Source organism: Tenrec ecaudatus, chromosome 5 (assembly GCF_050624435.1).
Source record: "Tenrec ecaudatus isolate mTenEca1 chromosome 5, mTenEca1.hap1, whole genome shotgun sequence".
Taxonomy (NCBI): Eukaryota; Metazoa; Chordata; class Mammalia; order Afrosoricida; family Tenrecidae; genus Tenrec; species Tenrec ecaudatus.
In genome coordinates this window covers 4,993,226-5,003,193 of record NC_134534.1, presented here as the reverse complement: position 1 = coordinate 5,003,193, position 9,968 = coordinate 4,993,226, and the positions used below count along the sequence as shown (strand labels likewise).

General features: G+C 42.5%; 1 pseudogene; it reads left to right on the top strand.

Annotated features, from left to right (window-relative positions):
- The first annotated feature begins 8,678 nt into the window (after positions 1–8,678).
- On the top strand, positions 8,679–8,802 carry LOC142449607 (small nucleolar RNA SNORA64/SNORA10 family; annotated as a pseudogene).
- The last annotated feature ends 1,166 nt before the right edge of the window (positions 8,803–9,968 follow it).

The following is a 9,968-nucleotide window of genomic DNA, read 5'->3' as shown; positions in this document are numbered from 1 at the left end:
CACAATGGTTCCTATGCCTGAGCCCATTCATGCAGCCACTGTGTCAATACATCTCATTGAGAGCCTTCCTTTTACTTTACCAAAGATTATGGACTTCTCCAGGGACTGATCTGTCCTGATAATTTGTCCCAAGTATGTGAGAAGTCTTGCCACCATTGCCTCGAAAGGGCACTCTAGGCTTACTTAGAAGAGATATGGGTTCATCCATTTAGTCTTCCATTGTACTTTCAATATTCGTCTCCAGCACAACGATTCAAATGCACCTGTCATTTTACACTCTTCCTTATTCAGTGTTCAACTTCCACCTGCACGTGATGTAATGGCGAAGAACATGGCTTGGGTCAAGCACACATTAGTCCTTAAGTAATGTCTTTGCTCTTCAATACTGTAGAGGTCTTCTGCAGCATATTTTCCTAATGCAATACATCTCTTGATCTCTTCACTGCTGCTTCCATGAGCATTGACGGTGGATACAAGTACAACAAAATCTTTGACAACTTCAACTTTTCTCCATTTATCATGATGTCACATCTTGGTCTAGTTGTGAGAATTTTGATCTTCCTTACATTGAGTTGTGATCATATAGGACTGAGTAGAACATGGGGGTCTGTGGCTATATTCATTCTTGGCAAAATAAAGAGTATTTATGCCTTTGATTGGTGGTATTTTTTAATCATTTTATTAGGGGTTCATACAACTCTTATCACAATCTATAGATACATCAATTGTGTAAAGCAAATTTGTACATTCATTGCCCTCATCATTCTCAAAACATTTTCTCTCCACTTAAGCCCCTGGCATCAGGTCCTTATTTTCCCCTCCCTCTTCACTCCCCCTCCCTCATGAACCCTTGATAATTTATAAATTATCATGTCATATCTTGCCCTGTCTGATATCTCCCTTCACCCACTTTTCTTTTGTCTGTCCCCCAGGGAGGAGGTCACATGTAAATCCTTAAAATCAGTTCCCCCAAAGGGCTTAAGTGGAGAGCAAATGCTTTGAGAATGATTGGGGCAGGAAATGTGCATATGTGCTTTATACAATTGATGTATGTATATGTATGGATTATGATAAGAATTGAATGAGCCCCTAATAAAATGTTAAAAAAGAAAAGAGGAGGGAAAAAAAGAAAATGATTAGGGCAAAGAATGTACAGATGTGCTTTATGCAATTGATATATGTATATGTATGGATTGTGATAAGAGTTGTATGAGCCCCTAATAAAATGTTTAAAAAATTGGTTCCCCTTTTCCAGCCCACTCTCCCTATGCCCTCCCAGTATAAAAATATTTAATACGCCATACACTGCCCAAAGAATGAACCAATCTCTTGTAAAATTATTGTCAGACTACTCCTTAGACTTGAGGACAGCAAGACAGCATCGCACATACTTAGGAAACATTATCCAGAGGTGCCAACACCTAGCGGATGACATAATTCCTGGTAAAGCAGAGGGGCAGCAGAACCTGGGAGTACTCTCAGGGCGGTAGATTGTCACAGTGGCTGGAACAGTGTAACGGTGCTGAGGATGGCTAACAACCATGCAGTTTTCTCTCCATTTCCTGGTAACTGACTCTGTTGTACGTAGGGGGCTGTGGGTCACCGTGAACTTAATGAAATATAATAACAACAATTTTTGCTGAATTAGGTTTCCACATCTTTTTCCTGGGCAGTAGCTGGTAAGAGAACCACGAGTCTTTGCCTTGGAAGCCAAGTGTGTCAATACAAAGCCACAGGGGTGTCTTTGCAGAAGTCATAGCCAGGCAACTGAAAGCTCTGTTGAAAACAGCTTTACTCTGCACAGGGGGGCTACCATGTCTTAATAGTCAAGTGTGGATCCACAGGGTTAGGCCCGGTGACCATTACTGGCAGATAGAGTGAATTCAAGCCAGGGGAATTCTCACCCACCTTTGTTTCAGCTGTGTTTTTTTGTCACCTTCAATTATCCTTCCTTTTCCACTAACCCAAGGCCATAGGCAAGCTGATTTTTCTCTTTAATTCAAACAAATATCTACATTCTGGAGAAGTTGGCTGACTCCAGGCGATGACCCACTTAGATTCCATTTCATCATTCTTTTTGAATTCCCCATGACTTTTTTCCCACTCTGTGACTCTTAGAAGGGAGAAAAAGCAGCCACTGTCCAATGCACACAAAAATTCAGCACTGTCCTTTAAAAGCACTTAAATTTAATTTATAAATAAAGTTCAAATTGCATTGGAAGAGTCAGACCTGGGCCTTGAGCTCCATTCCTATATCTACCCTGAAATGCGGATCCTCAGGAGAAAGATCTGGAGGTGGAAGACACACCATAGGTTATTGGCAGGGAAGGGGGGCTATCCCCAAAGATTATTTTTCAGCTGCAAACTGATGTCTGGATTTCCTGAACCTAGTCTTTTGGCATGTGGAGTTCCTTTGTAGTGCATGGAAGTATGCTTCAGAAAGGAAAAGGATGAATCTGAGCCTTCTGTTTACATCATTTAGATTCCCCCTGCTTATGAAACAACAACAACAGCAAAACCACTGCCATCAGGACCATGCGGACTCACAGTAACCCTATAGGACAGGGTAGAACTGTCCCTGGGAGGTCCCGAGACTGTAACTCTTTATAGAGTAGAAAGCTCCATCTTTCTCCTGAGGAGCAGTCGGTGGTTTTGAATTGCTGGCCATGCCATGCTAAGCCCAATGTACAACCACTATGCCAGCAGGCTCCTTCTGTGCCTCTGAGACAATTACAAATAAAATTATCTGAGGTATACACTCCTAGTCCTTGAAAGGACATCTTTGTTTTGTATCTTTAAAGAGATCTTTTTCAAAGCATGTGCACACGGCAATATTTTGTTTGATTTCTTGACTGCTGCTCCCACGGATGTTGATTTTTATTCAGGTAGAAAGCAATCCTGGATCACATCATTATTTCCTCAGTTTATCATGATTTTACCTATTGGTCCACTTGTAAGGATCTTTATTTTCTTTGTGTTGAGTTGTAATCCCTACGGAAGGCCTGAGCTTTTGGTCTTCATCAATACGTGAGTCGATCTTTGTTCTAAGCAGGCAAGGGGCCACATTGACAGCAGAATGATGCTGCAAACTTTGTGGCCGTCTCCCTTCCTCACTCATTTGTTGAGGGTCCCTAAGATAAACCCTCATCCAGTCTTGGTGGGTGTCGCTGTGATTTGTCATTGAATCAAGTCAGTTCTGGCCCTTGGTGGCTTCCTCAAGTTCTTGGCTCCGCATTTGCTTCTGGGACATCCCTATCTGAGATTTTTACAATCCTGAATTAAAAATGAATCCATCTCCTTACAACTGTATTAAATTCCCAAATGCTTCCCCGTTTTCCTTTCAAATGATGACCATCATGGTCATTTCTGCCCTTGGAAGCTACCTTTTTCAGGGCAAAAGACGAATGGCGCAATTGCTTGGGCTGTATTTGTGAAATCCCAATACAGCCATTAATACATATTACTAGTGCATGCAGGGGACTGTTGTCTGAGGCAATATTTGCTTCTTAATCTACTCTGTAGATGTTTAAAATCATGCCCTTTTCTTAAACAGCCTCGGGGCTCATGTACAATAAAGAATTCTGTTAATTAAAATGCAGCCACCACATTAATAAAACATCAGAGGAACACTCTAGAAGACATATCCATGTGACTCTCTCTCTCATTGGTAGGTCAGGTTCTGTATTTTTCTAATTTCCTCTTTTTTCTTTAATGGGCCTATAGCACTCTGGGATAACTAATTTTGCCTGAAGATCATGACTTCTTGAACCCGGGGTGAGTCACACAGGCTTCAGAGAAGGAAAGCATATATGGGAATTGGGGCTCTCTTATTGGATGCTTTCTAATTTAATAGAAAAGACAGAGACCCCCAAAGACACACTGCTGGAGGAATTGCATTAAACGTTTCTTCTAATTTTGCCTTAGTACGCTCTTCTTCAACTTTTTTTTTCCTTCTCTACCACACACAAATAGTGCCCAGATGTTCTCCTGAAACAGAGATTATGATCTAGTTGTTAAGTGCAGTAGAGTTGGCTTGAATTCACGGAGATCTACTGCAGGACAAACAGAGCCCATCCAGACCAGCCCCACCTTTATGGTCCTGGTCTGATGGAGTATTATTATCATAGTGCCCTGTGCCAATCCGTCTCTGTGGGGGTGGGGGGGTGTCCTGTGCCTTACTGGATTTCCACTCCACCAACCAGGGTGGCCTTTTCCAGCCATGAATTCACTCTGAGGACACATTTCTCCTGTAATCCATGCTGATGCTTATAGTCTTTGATGTTCATCAGTAAGGGCTTCGGATCCTCTTCATTGTCAGTGAACAAAGTTGTGTCATCCATCTTTCTCAGACTGATGTTCGGAATCATAGCAACATGCGAATCCCCACAGCACAACCATCTGGCCAACTGACAGTCAGTTCATTTTCTGAGTCCAGTGAAATCATTCTCTTGCCTCGACTTGCCCATCTTTAGTATGAGAATGAGTGCCCAATATACTTGAGAAAACACGCTGAATTATTCCCAATGATCCTGAGAAGACATAATTTTATATGATTTTTACTCTTTGCTTCTTCTCATCTGTACATGTTGAAGCAGCTCCCTATCTATCTTAAATTCAGATAATCACATCCTAAAATTATGGGTATGGAGGAAACCCACTGTCACCAAGTTGATACTGACCTGTGAGTTTCCTGAGACTGTACCTCTTAACCAGAGTAGAAAGCCTTGTTTTGTTTTTCCTGTGGAGCGGCTGGTGGTTTGAAATTGCTTTTCTTCTGCATCATAGCCCAATATGTAGCTGCTCTGCTGGCAAGTAGAGGACAGGCTTTTTCTAGCCCCAGGTTCCACTGGACTTACAGATTTTATGTTCGGGGAGACCTATTGTTTTCATGCCTCCTGGACAACTATATGCTTAACCACAGAACCCTAAATAGTTATATTGATGAGGTGATTTTAGCTGCTAGGCATTGCTTCAGTGGTTTGGTTTTTGTTATCGTTGTTGTTACCTACATCTTTTGTTTTATCTTTCCAATAGAACTACTGAATATGTTCTAATAGCATTCTAATTTTACAAATACATATTTAAAAAAATTTTTTTTCTTTGTTATAGGAATGATGGGAGGGAATTCTTGCATCATTGGAATGCTTGATACCTGCCAAGTCTACTTCCATAGCCACTGGCCATGGTGTAAGCTGCAGATATAAATTAAGTTTACTGTCACATTTAGATTCATTACAATTCAATACAATGGAACTGCAGCACTTTAGGACCATTAACCACATCCCCTTGCTCAGGAGCTCCTGTGACCAGGACTCTTTACAGGGCAGCAGAGGTTTTTTCATCCTCACAGAAAGTTCTCCTGGCCCATGATATTCCCTGCTTTTGATATTTGAACATCCCCCTACTCCTCCCTACACCACACCCCTACTCCCACTGCCTTCTCCTCATGTGGAATTTCGTTTGGGTTTATGCATTTGTATCATTGAGAATGTGATAGGCTCTTGTTGAGATCATGCTTTTTCCTTCTTACGAAACGATCTGCTGTTAGCAAAATATTTAATCCCCACCCTATTTAGTATCTAACACAATTCCTAAAACAGGATAGCTTATGAGGCCCCCACCCCCAAATATGTGTCATCACAAGACAAACTCCTGATACCTGTGACTGTGACCTTGCTCGGAAATAAGATCTATGAAGACGTTTTCTCGCACATCAGGTTAGACTGAAGAAAGGTGGATTCGACTCTCATAGGACTCTCTCTCTCACTACCATAGAAAATATGCCAACTCATTGTGAGAGACCCTATTGGACATGGTAGAACTGTCCCTGTGGGTTTCTGAAACTAGCTTTTTATGGAGTAGAAAGCCCCATCTTTCTCTCACTAATTTAATTGGGTCCCTGTTCCAGAGAAGAAGCCAGACAGGGACCAAAAGTGGAAGGACCTCCCATTTTGCTGTAACTGTAAGCCAAGGAATCCTTGGTCTCACCAGAAGCTTCTAGGAATATGGGGGCAGAATGCCCCTCAGAATCTCAGAAGACTCCACACCGTGGACACGCTGATCCCAAATTCTCAGACTTCAGACCCGTGCAGAGATAAACGTCCCATGTTCAAACAGTCACCTGGTGCGGTTTTGGTATGGCAATCATAGATAATGAATATAGGTAGTCACTTAACATGAAGACCATTCGGATTTTTAAACAGAGACTTCACGGGATCATGCCCAATTTGTCTGGTGTTTTTAAAGCTAGCTGTTATTGTCACGTAGCCTGAAAGACCAACTCCTAGCAGTTGGGTTTGTTGATGGTCAAGTTCTACCCTGAGGTGTTTTATTTCACCAGACTTAGCCTCCACTTGGGGTATTTGTCTAGACCCTCAGACTCTTTCATTTTGAGGTGTTGGCTCCATGTGGCTTTACACTGGCTCCTTGGGTCCAGTAAGTGGGAGGCTCCTGGTCTTGGCTGGGTTCCTTTGATGAGATTCTACGCTATGTCTAGGGAGCCATGTGGGTACAGTACTTAAACTTTCATCTGCTCACCAAAAGGTTGACAGCTCAAGCCCACCAAAAGGCTTCCTAGAAGGATCTGATCACCCAATTCTGTGACGATTCAACTTCACTCACTGCCACGGAGGCAATGCTGACACATGGTGACGTCTTGTGAATTTCTGAGGCTAACTCTTCACAGGGGTAGAAAACCCAGTTTTACTCCCATGGTGCTGTTGGTGAATTTGAACTGCCGACTACTGGGATTGTAGGCTAATGTGTAACCACTACACCAGCAGGGTTCCTCCCTGTGAAGATCACTAACTAGAAACTGTATGAACTGTCCCATTTTTTCACCTGGAGTCTCTTTGAGTCGAAAATGGAATCACTAACACACAAGACTGATAGGTTGTGTCCAGCTGGGTAACTGACCCAGCTGGGGGCCTATAGAACTGGTCTCAGTGCAAATCACAAACCCTGCTATCTCATTAAATGTACCCAACCCTTAAAGGGGGTTGGGGGGTAGTATTGGCAATTCTTCATGTCCACTGATGAAGAAAGTTTTATAAGCCATTAATTTTTTTTCCATGGAAAATATAACAGTGGAATTCCATCCACAGACAAGAAGTTTGTTCTGCTCAGAAATATTTTGTAGAAAAAGGGAATATTACACCATAAATCTGTCACATAAAAATGATTTCAGATTTCTATCTTAACGTGGATGCATCTGAACATGAAATATTATCTTTCTCCGATCTATGTTGTTCTCTAAATGTCCTGTTTGTATGTTTAATGAATATATTTAATGATAAAGCTTGGGAAGGGATGACAAATGGGGGCGGGGTAGAAGGCTGGGTAAAGATGTTGACTGAAACAGACACTGAGAAATCCACAGAATATAGGACACCTGCAAGCTGCTCAGTCTCCACTGCCCCCAAGGTGAAGCATTTGCTTGAACTGGCCAGAGACTTGCAAGGTGCCCCCGGCCTGAAAGGAGAGGATGGGTCTGACACCACCATACTCACAAGGAGCAGAGTATTTGATGAGAGGGACAGACATCCATCCACTCAAGGGTAGCTTTCAATGGACAACCTACGCTTAGTAGTTTCCTGAAAACCCCTTGTCCCATCCTGTGCTATGGAGTCTATTCGGATCTATAGCGACCTCGCAGCACAGAGTAATGGGACTGCCACCTGGGTTCCCAAAGCTTTAAACCTTTGCAGGAGCAGGTAACCTTGTTTTTCTCCCGTGGTGGGGCTGGTGGGCTCAGACTGTTGACCTTGTGGTTAGCAGCCCCAAAGGTAACCCAAAGGCACTAGGGCTATTATTAGCACTAGAAATATGTAATTCGCTATCATCTTATTTCATCTTATTGTTGTTAGTTCTCACAGTCTGAAATTGTTTAGATCACTGCATTACAATGTCAAGCTTAGAAATTGTTTTGATTTTTCTTCTCTTCTCCAAGACATCCTTCGCTTCCTTCCTGAGCTGCTTTACATCCTCCACCTTCATCTTTCCTCTGAGTCGCCTGTGTTGCATTCATTAAAGGACAATGCCCTGGAAATGAACGTGTTAAGGTGAATGCATTCAGCTGTTGACACAAAGGTGAGAGTGTCCAGTCTACCCACAGGCACCTGGAGGAAGGGCTTTGTGATTTACTTCTGAGGAGTCAGCCTTTGGAAACCTGTGGGTTACCTTCTCCTTCCCACACTTGGGATTGCCATGGCTCATTGTCACATGGATGACAATGGCTCCCCTGGACACTGGCCACTCTGGGAATATTCTTCATTTACCGAGAGAGTCGGTGCTCTTAAAAAATTTATTGACAATGATGTTGGTTTTTGTTTTTTTTTAAAGTTTTCTCATTAACAAATGCCACAAAGTAAAAATCACTATGCTTTGTTTGAAAATTCCCTACAACCTGCCATAATACAGCAACTAAATGTAATAAATGCATTATAAAGTGTTGTCAAATATATAAGTTGGAGAACATAGATGGGTTGAACACTTCCAGCTTAACAGCAAACTATTAATATATTCCAATATCTATTCTATTAATTCCCAGAGCCTTAATTTTAGCCAATTTCTTCTGTTATTTTCTCTATGCATTTACTCTTTCTGTGCCTCATGAACTGGGGAACCTAACAGAAACAGTAAAAAAACAAACAAAAAATTCCCCAGAAGAAATAATAAAAAGTATTGCATGGTTACACCTGCCATAACATGTGTGACTTTCATAAAGAGGAGAGAGAGAAATGGTGTCCTCAGGACCTCGGGCAGGCCTCCTGTGGCCTGTCCCTTCCTGGGGGCACAACAGGCACTGGGGAAAAATAATGAAAATATAAAGATAAAAATAGATATAAAAAGTAAGAAACAAAAGACCACCAACAATGTTTAAAAAGCCAGAGAATAAATTTCTGTCATGGAACAGGGAGTACTTGAGTCTAGGGCAAATTCAGGTTGGGTCATGAGGGAGGTCAACTGGCCAAGTATCATATTATACAATGGTTCCATCCGCCATAACCAAGTTTACAGTCGAGCTGTTCGAGTCTCTTGCCTGTGATCAGACAGGTTCTGCCAGAGGCTTAGTCTGAGAAGATGCACGCAGATGGACTTGGGGCCCCCACGGTCCTCCATAGTCTTCTAATATTAGGTGTGCCCACGTTAAGCTCTGACACTTTCCCCTTCATCATGCTTGGGCTTTGTTATCATCATCCTTGCATTCTCCCTCATCCCTGTGGAGAGCCTGCAGGCTTTTCTCAGCCTGTCTCAATGTTGTGTAGCATCTGCTGGATGGTCTTCTCCCCTTGCTCCCCTTCTTGAAGGAACGATGCCCGCCACGTTGTCTTCTCAAGGTGCCCTGTGGAACCCTCTCTTCAGTTCTTTCACATCATTCTTACGACCATTCACTTTGGCTAGTCCACACTTCAGAGCAATTTTCGTAGCCTCTCTTGGTCTTCCTTTACTGTTTTTCCTGATTATCTTTTTCTTTCTTCATATATGATGTGCTTGAAGCTCTTATGCCCCTCATCTGGCCTTTTGTGTTTAGTGTTCAATGTCACAAAACTACCCTTGAAGTAATTTCTCAATTCAGGCAAGATATCCTCAAAATTGAGCTGTGACTCTTGTGTACTTGTTTACATTTTCTTCAAACTTAGCTTGAACTTATAAACAATTAATGGGTCCATTTTATAGTTGGCTGAAGCCTTGTTCTTGTTGATGGCACTGATTTATTGATATACTCTTAGAAACCTCAATAAGTTCTCTTAGGCCACTGATCACCCTTTCTTTCATTAAGGAAACACCGGGCTTGACTCCCAGCACCATGACTTGGCTTTTGCTCTCCCCAACCCCATCTGGAAGGAACGCCCCTTCCTTATATGGCATCCTCACCTGGTCCAACAGCCGCATGCAGCTTGTTTCCTCCAGGAGGCATCCGCTGCCCCGTAGGCATCACTCCTAACTAAGCAACATCAGGATGATGC